Source organism: Bidens hawaiensis, unplaced genomic scaffold (genome assembly GCF_021521415.1).
Source record: "Bidens hawaiensis isolate Kalapana, Puna unplaced genomic scaffold, B.hawaiensis_p1.1 tig00010384_1, whole genome shotgun sequence".
Classification (NCBI taxonomy): Eukaryota; Viridiplantae; Streptophyta; class Magnoliopsida; order Asterales; family Asteraceae; genus Bidens; species Bidens hawaiensis.
This window is the reverse complement of record NW_027491789.1, coordinates 591,002-615,469: the sequence shown is the minus strand read 5'-3', so window position 1 is coordinate 615,469 and position 24,468 is coordinate 591,002. Positions and strand designations below refer to the sequence as shown.

Here is a 24,468-nt window from a genome sequence, read left to right as displayed (position 1 = left end):
TCTTATATAGAGATAGATTCCAAAATGTCCCTCCAAAGTTTAAATTCCCTCTTTGTCCACTTACTAACCCATTGTCTTCTCTACGTTAAGAGTTTGAGACTACATGTTTCTAAACCTATCGCCTCTTCATTATGTTAGCTCAAAACTTGTCGTCTCCCAGTCATGTTAGCTCAAAACTTATCGCATCCCCGTAATGTTAGCTCTAAACCCGTTGTCTCCCCGCCATGTTAGCCTAAAAAATTAATCTAACAAATCCTGTTATTTAAAATTTTATCTTTAAACAAGGTACACATAAAATGATTTTGATGTATGCATGAGTTTCTTTAATCATATTATTTTCCAAAATCGAACTTAAAAGCCAATAAAATTACGCAACATTGGTACCTATTCTTTATTTTGTGCAAATGGCTACCTCAGTTTTAAAAAACTTGCAATTTTAGTACTTTTTTTCTAACCCCGCCTGTTTTTTCCGTTAAGTTAGGGATAATTTGGTAACTTCGTTATTTTCTTTGTTTTTTTTTCTTTTCTTCTAAACGCTTATATCTTGTAAACATAAAATCCACAAATCAAAACATCAAAATCCAAATCCTAAATCCCCAAACCCTTTCTCCATATCATCATAGGGTTTGAATTTTTACGATATTTGAGGATTTAGGATTTGGATTTTGATGCTATGATTTAGGGATTTAGGGTTTGCAAGATATAACGTTAAAAGGAAAAGAAAAAACAAAGAAAATAACGAAATTATCAAATTATCCCTAACTTAACGGAAAAGATAGACGGGGTTAGAAAAAAAGTACTAAAAATGCAAGTTTTTTAAAACTGAGGTAGCCATTTGCACAAAATAAAGAATAGGTACCAAAGTTGCGTAGTTGGCCAAACCACAGGTACTAAAATTGTAACATCCCGAAATTTCTAAGATGATATTATTTATATTATTTAATAATTGTGAGAAATTGACTCGGGTAAGCGGAGAAATAATAAAATAGAGTAGGAGCTAGTATGGGCCGGGCTAGTGTTGGTTAATAGATATGGGTTATGGACTTGGGTCATGAAGGAATGAAGGATGAGACCATGGGCTTAAGCCCATGATCCATAGTTATAAAAGCCTTAATTACCCAATTATCATTCATTTTCTCATACTCCATACACCACCCAAAACACACACTTAGCTCTCTCTCATCCTACTCTCTCTCTCTCTAGCCGAAACCAAGAAAGAAGAAGGAGAATCGATTTCTGACCCGAGGTAATGATAGTATGATGTTGTTTATACTCAAACCCGTTAGATTTAGTTACGAAACGACGAGACGACACCGTTAAACCATTAGAGCCAGGAGATCCGGGTGGAATCGGGTATAAACCGAACCTAAGATGAGCTTAGGGGTCACCCTTGCTCAGATCTGGATCGAACGGGATGAAAAACGGTGAAAATGGTGTTGGAATACGTTTTCCCGGCCACCGCACGGTTTTCCGGCGAAGGCGGCGCCAGAGTTGGCTGGTACGACAATGAGGTAAATTTCAGAGAATGTTCTGACATTCTCTGACCTAAACCTAATTCGTTAGCGCAAGGGAGACGAAATGCCAGTTCGCCAGGGGAAGATAACGAATTAGCCTTAATTCGTTATGTCAATTCGTTAAGTCAAGGATAACGAATGAAACCCCAGTTCGTTAAGGGTTCAGTTCGTTAAAGGACCAGCTCCTTAACAAGGTCCAATTCATTATGGAAGATGATGAACTAGATTAACGAATCGGCATGGAAGGATAACAAATCAGAATGTGATCTGGATAGCGAATTAGAGTGTGATCTGATAACGAATTACACTTAATTCGTTATAGAAAATGAGATGGTGAATAAAATAATAATTTAAAATCCTAGTGGAAAATGTGATAAGACAGTTAATAGAAATAAAAATTTTCCAAGCTGACCTGGCAGCTCGACCCCAGCCAGGGGCTCTGCCCCTTGGACCCTGCTAGGAGCTGCCACCCCTAGACCCCGCTGCCAGGGGCGCTGCCCCGGACCCCCGTTCGTTGAGGGCTGTAAATAGACTAGAAACGTGATATGGATAGTAATAGTTAATTGATATGTGTAATCGCTATACAGTTAGACGCGCACAACTAAAGAAGGAGTAACTGTTAACCGAGTTCAAGTGAGTTTCTAGCCCCATTTCCTTGTTATGTTTTCGGGGCTGTGTGCATACTCGATGTGAAATGTGAATACACTTACCTTAAGTGGTAAGTGTATGCTATAGATGTTATACGAGGTAGCTATTATATAATACTTGTCGGTACGTGAATGATCTTCGGATATTGCACGTATCGCCAAGGATAGTGATTGCCAAGTGGTTGTTAGTGTGTATGAATGCTGTGATGTGACTTGCTTATTATGTAAATAATGAATTGATATGAAGTGTGATGTAGACAAGTAGAGGTAGAGTGTGTTAGAAGTGGCAAGAGTCTAGTAAGAGTGTTAGTGGCATGACGATAGTACGTGGTAGGGTAAGCCTACACGTGACTTCGTTATTAAAGTGGCAAAGTGGCATAACGTTGTACGTTATTAAAGTGGCAAAGTGGCATAACGTTATTCGTTATTAAAGCGGCTAAGATGTAGGGGTAAATAAGAGGTTAAGTGGTAAGGTGAGCAGGTTAGATAGTGGGCTATGTCTCTTCGGATACGTATATAATTGCATGTAGTGGTTGTATGATAAGTTGCTTGATTAACTAGAACTCACTCAGCGTAGCTGACTTTTAGTATGCACGTAGGTGAGCTGATTATAGAGTTAGCATGAGGACGACACATGACATTGATTGAACGGCTGGCATCCGAAGACAGAAGAAAAGATGTTTTAAATATAATGTTTTGTGTTATGGTATCAAAGAAAAGATTTAATGTTTTGTAATAAACGGTTAAAGTTTTATATTCCGTGAAAGTTTTAATGAACTCTAATTTGTAGAACTGTGTTTATGAGTAAATCCGACGCTAAAGTAAGGCACTAGGAACGAGGCCTTACAAAAATGACACTTAACTCAATTAAAAATATTAAAATATTTTTTAAATTAACTCACGGTCCTGCTTTGAGCTAACATAGCGTGGAGACGATGGGTATTTTAACCTAACATAGCGAGAATGCGACATGTTTTGAGCTAACATGACAGGCGGCAACGGGGTTAGAAACATGTCAACTCGAACTTCTAACATTGTGATGATGACGTGTTAGTAAGTGGACAATGAGGGAATTTAATTTTTGAGATAACATATTTAAAATTTCTCTCTCTAAAAAGAGACATTATGGGAATTTTTCCCTCAAATAAATGGTTGCATGAATTACGGAATTTCGATAATCCAAATTTGCATTATATGAAGATATTGCCCGCACAACATTAATTATCTTCTTTCCGTGAACTACTTCTAGTACTTACAAATAAGGTCGACAATTATTGACGAAACACAAAAAAAAAAGTTTGGGATCAACTAACATGACCCGATTAAAAATAAATCGGGTTTGGGTTGACCATTTATGTATTTAAAAAAAGTTATAGTTGTATTTTTGTTTGTGTTTTTATCGTTTTCTATTGTTTTAACATACAACTGTAATTGCCAATTCACTTTCAAGAATCTAACTATCTATATACTTGCCTACCATGAAATCCTACGTGTCGCTCTCAGGTTGTCCCCCATTCTCTAGAGCCATCAGATTGTTTGATTTCTAAATGGAGGTTTCTCATGCATTTGACCCGAAATCGCGGTTATGGGTCTTACCAAACCCATATAGTCTTTAAATGGGTTATAACATCTCCATTATTTGTGAAACTCTTTCATAATCAAACAATAATTTTCGCGGGTCATGGGTCTCACCAATCCCGGATAACCCTTAAACGTGTTATAACATCTCATTTATTTGTGAAATAACCTCTTAATTATCAAAGAATAATTTCAACGGGTTATGGATCTTACCAAACCCTAATAGCTATCAAATGGGTTATAAGATCTTATTTATTGATAAATACTTTCATCCTCAAACCCTAATTTAGTTTATCTTTTTTACATGTTATCCATTGCTGGTCAATCATCTCCGTCGCCGGTTAACTTCCGATACTACCCGCCATCGTCAACTACATCAGCATCCCTTTTTTCATTAGACGAATATTTGTGTTCATGTTTGTTCATTAAAAAAATCAACATGTTCGTGTTTGTGTATTTTTGTTCGTTAAAATCTAAAAACCTACACATCTCAATTGAAAATACTCAAACGCAAAAACATATAATAAAAAACTAAAATATATGTATTAAATTAAAACATACTACGTTAAAAAATAAAATAAATCATCAAAAAATAGCAAAACAATTAAAAACAAAAACTTAAATAAACTCTCGTAACCCAGGAGGATCAAACTAGTTATATATATGTGTGTGTGTGTGTGTGTGTGTATTAGTCATTAGTCTAATGACTATAAATCGTATCATTTTTGTTTATATTTATTTTATTCGTTTTTGATAAATGGTTAAACAGATCGTGTTCAGGTTGACCCAAATTTATGTGTGTACGGGTTAGGGTTAAAATCTTTGACATGAATAACAATATGGGTTTGGTTCGGGTTGGGCATTTCAAACCCATCAGTCCATCACGACTAACGCCCTTACTTACAACCACATTTATTTCAATTCAACCAATTTTTTAAAATTTAAATTCCCATATTTTTTATGGATTTCAAAATTAAGTGACGTCTTCTCACTACTACAAAATATATAGTTTAGAAGCGGTTCACCATGATTGATATAAAGCAGTCGGCCTAAAAACCGCTTCAAAGCTTGCAGCTGAACATATTAGAAGCAATTTTTCTTTAACGTGAATTTGAAATGTCCCCTCCAAGTTACAGTAATGGCTATCTCGTTTATGAGGTATGAATTCACCCCTTCCGTGTGGAATTTGAAATTAATACACTTTCTCAAATTAATCAACTCCCATTATTACTCTATCCAAGTTTTCTTAAAAGCTTCCGATACACGCATTTATGAGGTATGAAAAACTTTGATTTTTATCTTCTCTAAAAAAGTGTTTTTGTTTATTTTTTTAGTTGTTTCAAGTGTTTGGATATATGTATATTATATATATATATATATATATATATGTGTGTGTACATATATATTAGAGGTGTGTGTGCGGTGCGATGCGGTTCGGTGTAGTTAATTTTATGCTAAATCTTAACCCGAAAATAAATTATGTGTTGTTTTTCAAAACCATTCGGTTAATGGTTATAATGGTTAAGACAATTTTCTCGGGATTTTTTGGTTCGGTTTAGTATTATTGGTTTTTTAATTCTGGTTTATATATATACATATGTATGTGTTATATATATATATATATATATATATATATATATATATATGTGTGTGTGTGTGTGTGTGTGTGTGTGTGTTTATGTATATTGTATGCATTCGTATATGATAACCCTTTAGAGTATGTACCCGTCCAAAATTTATCTAATAGAGATAAATTTTGGATTGTCCCCTTTTGGGACTGCTTTTTGGATATCATATCTCATTTAGGATATGTGTACATTTTTACAGGTTGACTACTTAAGAAAAAAATCAGTAGTTGTTTCCTCCTACTCTTTCGAGTTTGCGTTTTATACGCATACTTGGGGAGTTTAGGGGAAATGCTGTCGGATTTTCCTTAAATAGCCAACTTGTTAAAATGTATACATACGAGATATAATTTTCAAATAGTGGGTTAGGATCCGCCGCCTTATAGCACCAATTTATAGCATATACATATATTTATTTGTTATTTTTTTTAAATGGATCGTAAAGACTGGATGTATGGCCTTCCAACTACTAGCAAAACATATGTAAATGGTGTTGAAGGTTTTTTTAAGGCTGCAAAAGATAATCAAGTGAAATGTGGAGATGAAATGATTTGGGTCCTTGTAGGGACTGTCAAAATTACAAAAGATTTGATAATATCAATGACATAGAGTTTCATTTGATGACTCGTGGTTTTAAGCCTAGATACAATTGTTGGTCAATACACGGGGAGTCACTTGGTGATCGTGACATGTCGTCAAATAATTTAGAGAATGACGATAAACGTAATTCAATAAATGGCACCAATGACAATTTAAATGACATGTGTAACAATTTAGAAATTGATGCTGGTGATGACGAACTAGACAAATTAAAACATCTTTTTGATGATTTAGAAAAACCATTATATACCGGTTGTTAGAAATTTTTCAAACTTAGTGATGTGTTGAGATTGTTTAACATAAAGACTAAACAAGGATTGAGTGATACAAGTTTCACAGATATATTAGAGGTGCATGAAATGCTTCCGGAAGATAACGAGTAACCAGTTTTGTTATACAATGCAAAAATATGATGTGTCCGATGGGATTGAAAGTAAAAAAGAATACATGCATGCCCAAATAAAAAGTATTTGAAATTTTATTAAGTCACTTGACTTACCAAAAATTAAATCACTTGACTTACCAAATATATTTTATATTATTATTTTATTTAAGAAAATCAGAAAAAGATTGAAAAGTATAATCACTTGTTTATAGGGAACTCCTTCTTATAGGGAGTCGGACAATATTAAATATCAGAAAATTTTGAGAAATCAATCCGACCTTTGGAACATGATAAGTAATTGTCTTAGGTGATCCTAGCACATAAAAAGAGTAGATTTAAATCCAACAATATCATTGTTTGATGTGTAGATAGGCTTAACAAATGAGTAAGTATCATAGTGATATAAACTTAAATATCTGCCTATGCTAGTGGTTACACTCTTAGTTATATTACTTAATAGCTAATACACATGACCACCATTCGATGACTGCAAAGTCGGAAGTAAGAAGAGTAACTCAGAAAGCGAAGGCGATTCAATAAAGCGTGTAAATATAAGAAGTTTTCCTTTTATAGGGAATAAGTTAGGTTTCGGGGACGAAACCTCTTTAAGGAGGGAAGACTTGTAACATCCCGAAATTTCAAGATAATATTAATTATATTACTTAATATTAGAGAGAAAGTTTATCCGGGTTATTAGGAAATAAATAATAGAATATGAGTTGGTATGGGTCGGGCTAGTGTTGGGTAATGGATGTGGGTTGTGGACTTGGATTAATTGAGATGGGTTAAATAAGAATGGGATTTCAGGGATATAAATACCCCCAAAATCCCAAAAATATCTTCATTTACATCTATTTCTTCACACACTCAAAACACACACATTCTAACCGATCAAGATTCGAAGCCGAGACCCGAGATTTTGTTGATAGATCTGAGTTGGTAAGGTAAGAACAAATCCAACAAAGCTAATATTACTGAATATGGTTAGGATTGGATGGGTTAACCGGACCCGAAACCCAAACTGCCCAAATCGGACCCCTAAAACGTCGATTTTAGGCCGATTTGATGGTTGGGATTTGTAGGCGCCGATCATACGATTCCGTGGGTACCAAAATCGAGTTATTTGGCTAAGAAACGAAGGATTTATGGGCAAACAGATCTGCAGCGCGATAACTTCGCCTGCAAGATTAAGTTCGCCTGATGAACTTCGCCTTCAAGCGTAACATCGCCTTCAAGCGTAAGTTCGCCTAAGGATAACTTCGCCTGAAGCCAAGTTCGCCTAAGGTTTAACTTCGCCTGAAGCCAAGTTCGCCTAAGGTTTAACTTCGCCTGAAGCCAAGTTCGCCTAAGGTTTAACTTCGCCTGAAGCCAAGTTCGCCTAAGGTTTAACTTCGCCTGAAGCCAAGTTCGCCTAAGGTTTAACTTCGCCTGAAGCCAAGTTCGCCTAAGGTTTAACTTCGCCTGAAGTGAAGTTCGTTTAGAAAATGAATTAAAAGCGATAAGTTAAAGTAAGCTAATACTAGGCCACCAGATTAGGTCAGGCGAGTATTGATACGTGTAACTTGTACAGTTAGCCGAGCTCAGTTAAAGAAGGGATTTACAGCTACCAGAGGAAGAAGCAGAGTCCAGGTGAGTTTCTAGCCCCATTTATGTGTTACGTTTTCGGGGCTGTGTGCATACTCAATATGTTTGTTAATACACTTATCCTAAGAGATAAGTGTATGCCTTATGTGGATAATGTGAAATGTATGAAAGATTGTTTGATGGTACGTGAACGATCTTCGGATATTGCACGTACTGTCAGGTTGTAACGCTATGTATAAGGTAAGTATGTTATGTATGTTTATGTGTATGAACATGATAGAGATAATAGAATAAAGAAATGATAATGTATGGTTGTATGGTTACGAAAAGGGTACCGTGCCCTAATAATACTCGAGGTATGATGTATGGTTGTATGGTAACGAAGAGGGAATCGAACCCTACTAATATTCGAGAACTAGGGAACCGAACCCCACTAATATTCGAGGAAAGAGGGTACCGAGCCCTAATAATACTCGAGGAAAGAGGGTACCGAGCCCTAATAATACTCGAGGAAAGAGGGTACCGAGCCCTAATAATACTCGAGGAAAGAGGGTACCGAGCCCTAATAATACTCGAGGAAAGAGGGTACCGAGCCCTAATAATACTCGAGGAAAGAGGGTACCGAGCCCTAATAATACTCGAGGAAAGAGGGTACCGAGCCCTAATAATACTCGAGGAATGTAGGGCGTAATGCTCTTTATAACATAAGATATGAAAGTAAGTTAATACAAAAGAAAGTAAGAAAGTATGAAAGTAAGAAAGTATGAATGTAAGAAAGTATGAAAGTATGAAAGTATAAAAGTATGAATGAAAGAATATAATGTTATGTGAATGGTATGATTATGTGATTATCTAGAACTCACTCAGCGTAGCTGACTTTTAGTATGCACGCAGGTGAGCTGATTATAAAGTTAGCATGAGGATGACACACGGCATGGATTGAACGGCTGGCATCTGAAGAAAGAAGTAAAGATGTTTTAAATATAAAGTTTTGTGTTATGGTATCAAAGAAAAGATTTAATGTTTTGTAACAAATGATTGATGTTTTATATTCCGCGAAAAGTTTTAATAAACTCTGATTTGAAGGACTGTGTTTATGAGTAAATCCGACGCTAAAGTAGGGCTACCGGGTTCGGGGCCTTACAAGTTGGTATCAGAGCATAAGTTCGAGAGATTTAAGCATCCTACATGCTTAGACTCGAACAGAAAATGGGATTTAAGTAAGAAAGGAAAGAAGATGCCAGTTCAAGAATGCCATGTGTCGCTCAAGCAAGATCAGTAAAGGTAAAGTGTATGATTAAATGATATATGTTAATGAGAAAGAAAAGATATGTGAACGATAGGGATAGGAATAATTGATTGTTTGATTTGACTAATTGCCTAAGTAGAACCAGCACAAGTAGACTCATAAAGGGGAGTGTATAGGACACGGAAAGCAACGTGATCAGCTGGTCACAGCTGGCCACTGTTATTACCTGTTATCCTTGCTATCCTTGTACTAAATAGTTCCTTGAGTGATGATGTTTGTGTTGTCCCTTTAAGAATACGGATGGCTGGAGCTGGAGAATTTGTTGAAACTGGGGGTCGCACTGGGCGTCGTGGCAGGCCTCGTCTTGTCCGGCAACCCTCGGTAGAAGAAGCTTCCCACACTGAAGATGAAGGAAGCGCAGCTGGAGGAGACCAGAACAACAACGAGGAAGTTCAACTTAGCCCTGCAGTTCAAGCAGCCATTGTTCAAGCTGTAGTTGCTGCTGTGAAGAACCTGAATCCCGAAGGATCTGCTGGAAGCCGTGAACGAACCGTTGAAGGGGAGAAGATGGAACCGAAGAAAAAGAACCCAACCCCAGAACCAGAGGAAGCCAATGATGTGGATCCACGCAAAAAGAAGGCAAGGCAAGAGGGGTTCACTGCTTGTGAAAAATGTGGGAAGAGACACCCCGGAGAGTGCAGAAAGGGATTAGGTGTTTGCTACAGGTGTGGAAGAGCAGGACATTCCTCTTGGGAATGTGATGATTACCATAGGTGTCACAACTGTGGAGGACGTGGGCACCTAGCAAGGGATTGCAAGAAGCCAAAGGGAGGACATGAAGGAGAAAAGAGTGCTTGAGGTTTAACAGATTCCTCCGTATGCTTAGAGAAGCCATTCAAGAAGGCTAGATGCTAGCCATAAGTATTAAATCTATGTGTAACTTATTGATGACTCGATGCGTGTTGTTTTATGTTGAAATTTAGACTGGTGTTTATTAATTATGGTACGAATTGTCTGAATGCATGTTAGTCATGATAAATTGTTGGGTTGTGATAGAGTGTCGACTTAGGCTTTAGCATTTAATATGATATAAGACAAAGCCTCTTGAAGATTGAAATGAGACTTGGTACATCGAAGGCTTCATGGACAAGCTACCTTAAATAGCTAATACACATGACCACCATTCGATGACTGCAAAGTCGGAAGTAAGAAGAGTAACTCAGAAAGCGAAGGCGATTCAATAAAGCGTGTAAATATAAGAAGTTTTCCTTTTATAGGGAATAAGTTAGGTTTCGGGGACGAAACCTCTTTAAGGAGGGAAGACTTGTAACATCCCGAAATTTCAAGATAATATTAATTATATTACTTAATATTAGAGAGAAAGTTTATCCGGGTTATTAGGAAATAAATAATAGAATATGAGTTGGTATGGGTCGGGCTAGTGTTGGGTAATGGATGTGGGTTGTGGACTTGGATTAATTGAGATGGGTTAAATAAGAATGGGATTTCAGGGATATAAATACCCCCAAAATCCCAAAAATATCTTCATTTACATCTATTTCTTCACACACTCAAAACACACACATTCTAACCGATCAAGATTCGAAGCCGAGACCCGAGATTTTGTTGATAGATCTGAGTTGGTAAGGTAAGAACAAATCCAACAAAGCTAATATTACTGAATATGGTTAGGATTGGATGGGTTAACCGGACCCGAAACCCAAACTGCCCAAATCGGACCCCTAAAACGTCGATTTTAGGCCGATTTGATGGTTGGGATTTGTAGGCGCCGATCATACGATTCCGTGGGTACCAAAATCGAGTTATTTGGCTAAGAAACGAAGGATTTATGGGCAAACAGATCTGCAGCGCGATAACTTCGCCTGCAAGATTAAGTTCGCCTGATGAACTTCGCCTTCAAGCGTAACATCGCCTTCAAGCGTAAGTTCGCCTAAGGATAACTTCGCCTGAAGCCAAGTTCGCCTAAGGTTTAACTTCGCCTGAAGCCAAGTTCGCCTAAGGTTTAACTTCGCCTGAAGCCAAGTTCGCCTAAGGTTTAACTTCGCCTGAAGCCAAGTTCGCCTAAGGTTTAACTTCGCCTGAAGCCAAGTTCGCCTAAGGTTTAACTTCGCCTGAAGTGAAGTTCGTTTAGAAAATGAATTAAAAGCGATAAGTTAAAGTAAGCTAATACTAGGCCACCAGATTAGGTCAGGCGAGTATTGATACGTGTAACTTGTACAGTTAGCCGAGCTCAGTTAAAGAAGGGATTTACAGCTACCAGAGGAAGAAGCAGAGTCCAGGTGAGTTTCTAGCCCCATTTATGTGTTACGTTTTCGGGGCTGTGTGCATACTCAATATGTTTGTTAATACACTTATCCTAAGAGATAAGTGTATGCCTTATGTGGATAATGTGAAATGTATGAATGATTGCTTGATGGTACGTGAACGATCTTCGGATATTGCACGTACTGTCAGGTTGTAACGCTATGTATAAGGTAAGTATGTTATGTATGTTTATGTGTATGAACATGATAGAGATAATAGAAGAAAGAAATGATAATGTATGGTTGTATGGTTACGAAAAGGGTACCGAGCCCTAATAATACTCGAGGTATGATGTATGGTTGTATGGTAACGAAGAGGGAATCGAACCCTACTAATATTCGAGAACTAGGGAACCGAACCCTACTAATATTCGAGGAAAGAGGGTACCGAGCCCTAATAATACTTGAGGAAAGAGGGTACCGAGCCCTAATAATACTCGAGGAAAGAGGGTACCGAGCCCTAATAATACTCGAGGAAAGAGGGTACCGAGCCCTAATAATACTCGAGGAAAGAGGGTACCGAGCCCTAATAATACTCGAGGAAAGAGGGTACCGAGCCCTAACAATACTCGAGGAAAGAGGGTACCGAGCCCTAATAATACTCGAGGAATGTAGGGCGTAATGCTCTTTATAACATAAGATATGAAAGTAAGTTAATACAAAAGAAAGTAAGAAAGTATGAAAGTAAGAAAGTATGAATGTAAGAAAGTATGAAAGTATGAAAGTATAAAAGTATGAATGAAAGAATATAATGCTATGTGAATGGTATGATTATGTGATTATCTAGAACTCACTCAGCGTAGCTGACTTTTAGTATGCACGCAGGTGAGCTGATTATAAAGTTAGCATGAGGATGACACACGGCATGGATTGAACGGCTGGCATCTGAAGAAAGAAGTAAAGATGTTTTAAATATAAAGTTTTGTGTTATGGTATCAAAGAAAAGATTTAATGTTTTGTAACAAATGATTGATGTTTTATATTCCGCGAAAAGTTTTAATAAACTCTGATTTGAAGGACTGTGTTTATGAGTAAATCCGACGCTAAAGTAGGGTTACCGGGTTCGGGGCCTTACATTACATCTCATCATTCGCTTACAACTTTCCCAAGTCGATTACATCATCATCATTAGCTTACATCTCCAAATTCGCTTACACATCATCGCTTACATTACCAAGTCGCTTACATCTCCAAATTTTCGTGGATTCTTTTGGCGGGAAAATTGAAAAAAAAAAATTAACGAAATTTTTCTGGGATACTCCTAGTGTATTGGGTACTCTTCTCTCAAATTTTATTGTCATATTTTTCGGCCAACTGTTTACGCGTTCCGGCTGGCCGAGGGGGAGACAACGAGTAATTCAAGGAGGAGTTTATTAGTGATACATGTCTTGCAATTCTAAGCTTGAAGGAAGTCTAACATGAGGGAAGGCCAAAAGGACATGTTAAAATAAGAATTCAACATGTTTAAACATGCTTAAGGAGAATCAGTTGTCTCTCTCATCAACAGATTTGAGTCACTCGTTACTAAACTGAGAAGTGTCGGTATCATCCCTGAGTTGTTTGAGATCAACATGAAGTTATTGGATTCATTGCCTTACGCATGGAATAGCAGTGTGATTACCAACAAGAGAACGACAAACCTGGGTACCTTAACACTCTTAGAGTTGACTTCTACCATCAAGTTTTGGTGCAAAGAAAATAAAGATGAGATAAGTGTTGCGGGTGTAAGCAGTCAAGCAAGTCGTATCATCCCCGAGTGTGCAGCAGGTGGAAGTAGTCAAGCAAGCACCTCGTCAAGCTCCACTGTTGGAATACCTACACCTGCCTCTGGCATTCCCGAGGTACACAAACTTTACACACAGGATTGTATTGATAAAGTCCTACTATAGAAATCACAATGCTAAAATCCTAGATTAAATACGTAGCATCAACTGTCATAATGATGAATATAAAAAGGCTGAAAAGATCTATGCTACTAGGATTAAAACTCATAGTAATGACATGCTAAACTAAAGGAAAAAGTTTTTATTGCTGAAAAGTTAGCTGAACATCATAAAACACATGTAGTTGATCTAAACGATAAAATTGTCAAGTTAGAACTTGAGTTAGCCCAAAGAAAAATTACCATAGAAAACTTTGAGTTAGCATCTGAGAAGCTGAATAAAATAATTGGGGCACAGATGGGGTTAAAATAAAAACAGGAATAGGCTATGATAGTACCAAAGTTCCACCTCCAATTAACGACAACTATACTAGCCTTCCTCACTTTAGCTTTAACTCCCCACCTGAGGACGAAATGTTCTATGGTATTGGTCACGTGCCAAAACTAAAAATATTTGTTCCTGCTGTTCCCAAAATAGTTGATCCAATTAATCCTTCAGTTAGTCCTAATAGTAGTTCATCTTCTTCAGCAGTTTGTGTAAAAGAAAGTGGGTCGGTGGAAAGGCCTGTTGAGGTGAACATAACTAGCTGTTCATAATCAAAATGTGAGACTGAGGATAATTCAAGTAAAAGAAAAGTGTTTGAAAATTATAATCAACCGAGTACTTCATGTAAATACTTGCCACCAAATAAAAGATCATTTTCTCAAACAACTAATCGATCACAAAATCCTCAGTCATACAACTGTTTTGATAACAACTACTATGGTCATTATCAACAAAATTTTGTTGATCCATATTACACTAATGTTTTTGATGATAGGGGTCAATCATCAAATGTGTTTTATAATCATGTTCCTTTCCACGGATCACCTTTCCCACCACACCAACCATTTTATAGTTCTGATGAGTTCTATAGTGCTCCTACGTGAAAGTGTTGTTTTGTTTGTGGTCATTCTTCTCACCTTGCAAGACATTGCAAGCACTGGTTCAAGCAACAACTTGATATTCAAAAGCGGCTTACTCAGTCCCCAAAAGGTGCTTTTAGTAGTCCAGATTCAAGGACTGATCAAGCTGGTAGTGAAGCCAGTGAAGTGGATGTGAGATACAAAGTCAATAAAGTAAAACACAAGATAAAACCTTTTTGGAGAACTAAAAGGGATAAAATCAAAAGGGATCCTAAGACTGAAAAGTCTAAGGATTCACTAAAAACAGTTTTAAAATTTAGAAAACAAAAGTCTAAAATCTTCAAAACCATGGAACAAGCTTGTGCTTGGATTCCTAAGGACTGTTCTTCAAGCGATGAGTCGCCAAGAAATAAATTGTTTTCAAGAAATAAAATCAAGTTTTGTCGATTTATAGTCGACTTTCCCGCGATAACTAAGTCTCGGGAACCATGTCTATTTAAACGCTTAGTGCATGTAGGGTCAATCAGGGAGGACTATCAAGGGTATTCGGTACTTAGATAGTGGTTGCACCCAACATATGATGGAAGAAGAACCCTTGCTATTTGATGCTAAACCATTCGATGGCGGATTCGAGTCTTTCATAAGCGACATGGGAGAACTACAAGGAAAGGGAAATGTTTCATAATTTGTGCTTCAACAATGCCAACCTTGTTCAAATGGTTTAACCACAACTTGTCGAGCGTTTCTCAAGTGATGATCCAGCATCAGTTGTTGGGTTTCGGTTTGAATCTCTTCAACTTTGTTATATGATGTGATAATGCATGTTTAGGATAGTCTATCTGACAACAGCTTTGCTAAAGACCTTTTCACTAAAGCCATCGTTCTAATTTTATTAAAACAACCTATCTATCTTTTGTATATAAAATTGTAAATATTTTTCAAATATGTCACAGTTTTAGAGGGAGAAATGAGTTAAGTTTAACTCACCAAAAAGATTTTCACTTTTGCTTTAAGAAAAACAGAAAAATAAGTCATTTGACTTGCTAAAAATATTTTATATTTTTTTGTAATTCTATTTTGCTAAGAAAATCTGAAAAAGTATCAAAAATATTATCTTGTTTAGAGGGAACTCCTGCTTAAAGGGAGTCGGACAATATAAAAACTAATTTTTTTTGAGAAATCGACCCGACCATTTGGAAAATGATAAGAAATTTTCTTTAATGATCCTAGCACATGAAAAGAGTATATCAAAAGCCAATAAGATCATTGCTTGATGTGTAGATAGGCTACAAATGTGTAAGTATCATAGTGATATAAACTTAAATATCTGCCTATGCTAGTGGTTACACTCTTATGAAGCGGTTGCCGACTCCAAATAAGTCATATTAATGAAGGCAAAAATCCTAATAGTTAGTCATACACGAGCCCGTTAGTGATTTGTCACAATAAAAAATTATTTCTTACTTTAGCTTTAAATATTGAAAAATATCAAAAAAATTATTGAAAAATCAAGGAAACCGCAAAATACTCAAAAAGTATTCAAAATCAACAACAAAAATGTTGATAATTTTATCAAACAAAAAGGGTATATTAGAACCACGTAAAGTGAGGCAAAACAAAGTCCTAATCACTTTATATGAAGGCATAAGTCAACAAGGCTAGTAAGTCCATGGTTCAACCTTTACATATTGTTTGAAAGAAAAGTTTGCAAAAAGTCTATAGAAGCTCAAAATGTTTTGATAAATCATTAGGGGGTTGGAGTCAATTCGGGGTGATACCGATGAACATAAAGTATACCCGAGGTATGATGGAGTATGTAACATGTTGGATTAACAGGGGACCACAAAAGGATTGTGCCTAATTATACTTTAACGTATCACGGTGAAATCAAAATACTTGTTAAGTTTAAAGTGGACCAACATATTTATAATCGACTTTGGGTTCTTGGCATAATAATATCTAAATAGAAGTGTGACCTAGGACGCAATAGACAATGTGATTCCACGTCGTGACATTTCTCACCAAAAATATATGTTACTCAAATTATGTAAATATTATTGTTATATAATATAATTTCATCTTTACTCCTATCTTTTTCATTTTTTTTTTATTTCAACTTAAATATATTATGCATATATATCCGTAATATTATAATATTGAAAATGCCAAAAAGATTGTAAGTTTTTATGTGTTTGTACATATTTTATTTAATCTTTATTTTATTCAATATCATGTGTTTTGTTGTCAAGGTCGTTCATACAAAGCTCGTTGAAAAACTGGGACTTAAACAAATCGTTTACAAGTTGAGGGACTGAAATTGGTATTTTGTGAGAAATCTATATAAAATAAAATTTCAGAGTTTTTAATACAAATACTTCAAACCAAGATCATGTTTTAAAAAAAGGAATATTCTTCTTTGACCCTCAATAGGGTATGTGAACGAATCTTATTCGCTCTAAGTTTTGTGCAGCAATACATGGACATGTAGATCAAGATCAAGTGTCCTGGGCTGCAGAGTTTGAAGTTGCCGATGCTGAATCGCTTAAAAGAAAACGAGAACGTGACAGTTGGCTGTTGAACCTAAATAGGAACTAATCGTGTCTGAACTAATCGTGTCTGAAGATCAGTCGAAAAAAAAGCAAAGAAACAAGTCGGCACAAGAAAGTCAACACAAGAAAATTAGATGTCGAGCCTCCCGCATCTGATATTCCTACAATTTGTTGCTGCAGAGCCTTCCCAGAAAATAAGATTGAAGTTCAAGTCTTCAAGATCGTTCAAGCTCTTGGATTAAGAAAAGTACTAGTTTTCAAGAAATAAAGACGAAGCAAGGAACTTGATGAAGGTTCCCGGACATACTCAATATTAGAAGGAGATTGTATGGTCAATATTCTATATTAGTTTTAGCATTGTGTATTTCTTTATATTTGCTTAGAGTCGATGTAATACGTACCTCAGTACGTTTATTTTGTATCATGTTATGTAAACTTGGAGAAATTGGGGACCCTATATAAAGGATCACTTAACCCATTTCTCCAACAACCTTTGTGAATAAACTCTTGCATTATTATCTATCCAAGTTACTCACAAACTCTCTCAACTCCTTCACCATCTCCCTTAGTTTTCGACCCTCCCTTATCCACACACAAGATCCGAGATCTCGGTCCAACTAGTTGTTTCCGCCAATTAGTTATGAGGTTGATCCAAGAACAACTAGTACTTAGTTTGTTTGTGTTGTTTGATCCGGTCACGGGACTTACAAAATGCATGTCAAAAACGTATGTCACAAATGGGTATCCCGCGTGTCATGTTCAATTTATGATGGGGGCTTTATTGGCACGCATATTTGTGTGCCATAAGGGCCCTTTAGTGACAAACAATGCGTGTCATTGAAGACCTTTTTTCTAAGTGAACGAGTGTCAACCATTTAATTCAATCAAAACCGTCGATTTTTGGAATACATATAAAAGGAAATGAGTGAATAGAGTAAACCAACGTGTTATGAATAAAACAAGATCATTTATAACTTACCAAAACAATTGATTTGAAACAGAAATACAAACAAAATGATGTAATAGACTAAAGCAACTTGCTAAATAATAAAATAATAACGTTTACTCATGACTTTACATACTTGCAACGACAATAAATTCACTCAAGCCAAGCAACACATGGGTTGTTGTCGATTACTTGGGTTATCGATCTCATCCCAATTCATTGTCTTTGAGGTCAAGTCCATTCAGATGCTTTAGAAAGAAAATTCAAAATTGTATACGAAATATTGTTATCAAGTAATTTTGTTTCACCCATATGGCCATATATGAGAGGAAAAGATATCATAGATATGATATCATATATTATACATTATTTTTAAGATAAATACTACCGATATTTTGCAAAAATACTGATTTTGATTTACTCTAAGATGGAAGTGATGGATAAAAAACAAACAAGTTCTTGTTAGTTTTAGTTTTTAAAAGATTATTAGAGTGATGAAATGGTTCTGAAATATCATTGCATAAGATGATAACACCACCATCAATAGATTTTTTACATCTTTAACCTAGATAATCTATTCTCAACATAAGAGTGTAAATCCAATATTTGACTAAAACAATATGACTATATCCAATGCAAACTCTTAAAATCACTGAGAAACACATTCGGTTCATATGTCACAACAGATTTATAAGAATACGTTGAAATACTAATTTTCTCTTCAACCATACAAGTATATTCCTTTCAAATCCTTTTCATATTAGTACCATTTTTCAATTTATTTTCATGACATTATTATTTTTTATACCAAATCAAATTATTTATAATTAAAATTTAAATTACTTATGATAATAAATAAAAACATTGTTAGTTAAACAACTTATATAAGTTAAGTTTTGCATAAATAAAAAGACAATAGTGTAAAATTTATATTAATTAATATTCTTCAAATAAAAAAAATACATAATTTTGTTATTTTACATGATTACTACATTAAAATGACTAAAAATATAAATTCAAATTCGAGAGAATTCCCATTTACATCATACGCTTTGCTGACAGGCGCACGTTGAGTTCCTCAAACGTGAGTTCATGTGGTTTTTGCGGAGCTATTTGAGCCCGTCCATTCGGGTGAAAAGTCGATATTGTTTCTCAAACTAACATTGTTAATAGACGGAGGGACTCAAACCGCTCCGCCCGAAATCCGAAAGGACTCAACCGCATCATTTTACATTTGAGGGACTGAATGTGTGCTCGCCAGCAAATCACATGGACGCAAAGACGAATCCTCTCTTAAAAGTAAATACGATGTATAAATCACTAAAGCGTGTATGTAAATATCATTTTTAGAACGACGACTTTCTTGTATTTAGGCTACTTCACTCTCCAAAGTTTGGCTTGGGCGTTCCGTTGGAAAACCAGACCGTCGACTGCCACTTGACATACGTTGTGTCACCACAAGAGCAGAACTCTCTAGCATAACACACGGTGGGATAAAAACACGGGTGGGCTCAGGGTTTGAACTGACAACCTTTGCACAAAGCTTAACTCAAATCATTCATTGTCAATATCCACTAAAAAGTGACATAAGTGAGATTCGAACTTGAGTCTCCACTAGAGAACTCAAGTCTCCACTAGAGAACTCAAGTCTCCTACCACTAAATCACAAGTGGAGAAAAATAAGAAAAGGAGTAATAAATTGTGTTTTAAAACGGTGATGCAAATTTAATGTGAAGGCCCATTATTGAAGGTCTAAACATAAGCTACAAATATATTGGATGTAAATAATTGTAATCTACATTTAATCGAATAGTTAACGAGCTAATAATTATAATAAGAGTACATTTGAAACTGCGTTGTATTTATTTCCATTTCTGGACTAAACAAACAAACCAACTATTACAAACAAAAGTAACCCAACATGATCTCATTTCCTATATATAATGAACGTTGCTGGTGCAAATGAATCAAACAAACCATCAAGGCCACCACTATAAGCAAAACACTGCTAATGTTATCAGTCTTCTTCATGCTCACTTCTATTCCAGCTCAATCATTTTCTTGTCCGACCTATCAAAAACAAGCACTTCTTCACTTCAAAGCCACCATCACCAATTTTACTTCTTTTCAGGCCCTACAACTAAAATCATGGAATCAGACTTCCGATTGTTGCTCTTGGGAGCGTGTTAACTGCACGGGAACCAAAACCGTCACCGAGCTCCACCTCCATGGCTTAGTTGTTCCGCTACCAGATGCTCCAGTATTTTCTGATATCTTGGCCCCGGTTTTTCATATCATGTCATTGTAATTTCTTGATATCTCAAACAATTCATTGCTAGGTGAGATCCCCTCAGATGGGATTGTGAATCTCACAAAACTAGTTCACCTAGACATGCAAGACAACTATTTCAGCGGCTCCATTCCCTGCCAACTTTTTTTGTTGACTAATTTACGCTACTTGGACTTGAGCAACAATTCGCTCAAAGGGGAACTAGAACCCGAACTAGCGTCTTTTCAAAATTTAGTTACCCTGTGGTTGGATGACAATTGTTTCCATGGTTTGATTCCTCGTCAACTTTATGAACTCAAATATCTTCAAGATCTTGATCTCAGTGGTAATAATCTTGAGGGGGAACTAAGACCCGAATTAGGGTCTTTTGGGAATTTGACTTCACTATGTTTAAGTAATAATTATTTCCGTGGTCAGATTCCTTCTCAGATTTTCAAACTAAATTTTCTTCAAGTTCTTGATCTAAGTGGTAACAATCTTGAGGGGAAACTAGGGCCTGAACTGGGGTCTTTACAAAATTTGACTTCACTGTATTTATATAACAATAGTTTCCATGGCCCAATTCCTTCTCAGATCTTTGATCTCAGGTCTCTTCAATATCTTGATCTGAGTATTAATAATCTAAAGGGTGGTTTAAGCCCTGAAATTGGTAGGCTTCGAAATCTTGAATCACTTTTCTTGGGGGCTAATTTTCTTTCTGGTAAAATCCCTGAAGAGATTGGAAACTTCTCCAAGCTAAGGGAATTCTCTTTATATAAGAATCTTTTATCAGGCGAGATCCCATCATCAATTGTGAACCTCAATAAACTAAAGAAACTTGATTTTTCTGAAAATTTGTTCTCATCGCATATTCCAAACTCCATCGGAAGACTATCCAACATAACTGTACTTGACCTGAGCAAAAACGAGTTTACTGGAACGATACCATTATCGATGCAATACTTGAGCAAGCTGGTAGTCCTTAGGCTCCATAACAACATGCTCACCGGAGAAATACCAACTTGGTTATTCAAATTCACAACTCTCAAAGCATTGTTTATAGGTGGAAGCGGCTTGATTTGGAATAACGAAGAAAAGATTGTTCCAAGGTGTAGCCTAGTCGAGATCTATATGCCTTCTTGTAATATTTCTGGCCAAATTCCCAGATGGATTTCAGCACAGAAAGAACTGATTTGGCTTGATTTTAGCAAGAACAAAATTGAAGGAAGATTCACAGATTTTCTCACGGACATGAAACTTGAAATAATAAATCTATCAGAAAACAATCTCATGGGGCCAATCCCACCTCGTCTATTTGAAAGTGTGCATATACAAATTCTTGATTTGTCTCAAAACAAGTTTACGGGGGAGTTGCCTGAAAACATAGGCAAAGCTATAAGAATGAACTTTCTTCGTCTGTAAAATAATATTCTTTCTGGACAAATTCCAATGTCCATCTCCAAGATTTACTTACAAAATATTTCCGATGTCAGCTATCTTTCTTTGGATGATGGGCTGATTTACCTAGATTTGTCCTACAACAATTTCACTGGTCAGATTTTTGTGTATTTTCCTAAAGGAGTCGAATTCCTTTATCTTGGGGGGGAATAAGTTCTTTGGAAATCTTCCTTGGAATTTGACTAAATTGGTCAACCTCAAACTTCTTGATATCCATGAAAACAATATTACGGGGAATCTACATGAGACCCTTCCACAAATCCCAACTCTTGAAGTTCTTGTGTTAAGAAACAATTCCCTTGAAGGATATATCCCTAGAAGTATCTCCAACCTCAGTTCCCTCCGAATTCTTGATCTCTCCCATAACCACCTGACCGGAGGTGTTCCAAAAGAAACATCAGATCTTTTAGGAATGATTGAACCTTTCCACAAATCAGAACCCTTGAATGATATATATTTTAATATGTATTATTCTTGGGGTTATGACTTGATTGTGAACTGGAAGGGATGTTTTCAAGGCTTAGTAGTCCAAAACTATGGCATCCACTCTTTGTTGGATTTGTCATACAACAATATAAGTGGTGAAATCCCGTCACCGTTGGGCAGACTCAGATCCCTAAAACTGCTCAGTATATCATACAATAATATTTATGGGCATATTCCGCTCTCTTTTGGTGATCTAGAGAACATTGAAAGCTTGGATTTGTCACACAATGAAATCTCAGGTTCAATTCCTGAATCACTTGTGAAGCTCAAGCAGCTTACAATTCTAGATGTGAGCAACAACAAGCTGACAGGTAAGATTCCCGTTGGTGGGCAAATGGACTCTATGGATGAGTTGAATTATTACGAAAACAACATTGGTTTATGTGGTATGCAGATCTGGGTCACATGTCCTTATGATATACAGCCAGTAGAAGGAACAAATGACGTAGACGAGAAACAATCATGGTTTTTATGGGAGGGAACTTTTGTCGGTTTTTTCGGTTGGGTTCTTCTCATCAATCTTGATCATGGGCTTTCTAGATTTTCGTGGGCTCTTCAACATTTGGTAAAAACTTCTAGTGTCTTCAAATATGATCGAGTCTTAGCAAAGTGCTCCCTAGAAGAATCGATCATGTCGTTAATCCTATGAGATAAGCTCATTATTTTTGTAATCATGTTATTATACACGTATTATCGATAAAAGGTTGTTATCGTTTCATTAAGTGTACGTACATAACTACTAGTAAAAAATAATATCTAAGTTCAAACATTTCTAAACAACTAGAAACTTAATCATTTGTGATCAGCTGATAATCACTCTTTTTGTTATGCATGAAAACAATATTTAACATCTTTATAGAAAAGGAAACTTCTAAGTAAATATAAATCAAAATGCATATCACATATCAGCAATTTGTGAATGACATAAAAACTCAAAATGTATATAATTAAGTATGTAGGTCCCAAAACGACCACCGAACGGTTTTGCTCTCGAGAAACGTGTCAAGACGGGTGTGGTAAATCAAACGATCGAACAAAAATATAAAGATAATAAGTATAGTGAAAGACTCCGTAATCGATTAAAAGATTTATATAATAAACTAACAACCGACCCACCCAAGGTGAGCTCCCCTTGGGTGGTGACTTACATCTTACAAACACACAAATCAAGAACAACAACATTCTCTATTTATAACATAATACAAGTAAACTAGAAGATCTCTTCACCGTTGAAGCTAAACGCGTGCACCGAAGCTCTCGTTTCGTGTCTGGTTTTCTCGCCAACATAAATTATTAACTTGACCATAAATATATAATGGATTTCATAATTTGATATCGTAAGTCACTAAAATTGGCCTTACAATCACCCCTTGACTTATGATATCAAAAACTTTGTTGAACCGTGTCTCGCATTTTCACGAATCAACCCGATAAAGCCGAAGCCTCTTCAATCACCCCCTAAAGGTATGATCCACCTAATTCATTCATGAAGGAGTTATCGCTTCTTTATCCATCTTGGATCTTCAAGCACTATAGGTTCAGAAGAACTACCGGGGATCACGATCAAATGAACAAAGCTTGTTATTTCCTCTTTAAGTCCAAATACGTATCCAATTTGTTCAAAGTTCACCAACTTCTCGAACACCTCGAAAATAATGTAGAAATAACATACCTTGAACACGGTTCAACAATGACGAAAACCCGAACGAATTTGACTTTTTCAGTTGGTCAACCCCGAAAAACAATAATATACTCAGCTTGAACCGGCTCCACATGAATTTTTCAAACATAAAAATAATTCAGCTGGCCCATAATAAAAATATGGTCTAGACAAAGTGGCCCAGTCAAAGTATAACAAGCCCAAATCCCAAATACTTCATTTTAATGAGAGCCCACACTTCAAACCCAAGCCCATTCCTCCATATTCATATTAGGGCACAACACAACATACTTTTATGTTATGTATAGCACCAGCCGTCACATGTCAATTCGGCGCCGGAAAAATACTGCCGGAAAGCTGAATTCCGATGACCTCGCCGGAGAATGATTTTGCCACCCATCAATTTCCTATCATCCTCAACCACCAAACACCAGCCGGATTGCAGCCGGAAGGGGACTCGTCGGAAACACGGCTCTGGTCGTCGGCAGCGGAAGGATGACTCCGGCCACGAACTCCACCGCCGCCACTCTTCCACTAAGCGGCCAGATCAACCACCGCCGCCGTCCTTAGCGCTAAACCCCACCGTCTCCAGCAGCCAACAACAAACCTATCACCTATTTTCCTCCGCCGAAAAACGGATTCTGGCCATTGGCTGCCGGAAAGCCGATTTCGACGACTTGCGCCTGAAAACGTGCCGGAGCTGCTGCCATCTTCCATCACCATCCAACATCATCCATCACCATCTTTCTTTCTTTTTTTTATGATGGCTAAAAAAACAGCAGCCACCAAGAGATCCGGTGACCGCT

At 36.6% G+C, this 24,468-nt stretch overlaps 1 pseudogene; it reads left to right on the top strand.

Annotated features, from left to right (window-relative positions):
- Positions 1-1,430: 1,430 nt before the first annotated feature.
- Positions 1,431-22,571, top strand: LOC143535050 (uncharacterized; annotated as a pseudogene).
- The last annotated feature ends 1,897 nt before the right edge of the window (positions 22,572-24,468 follow it).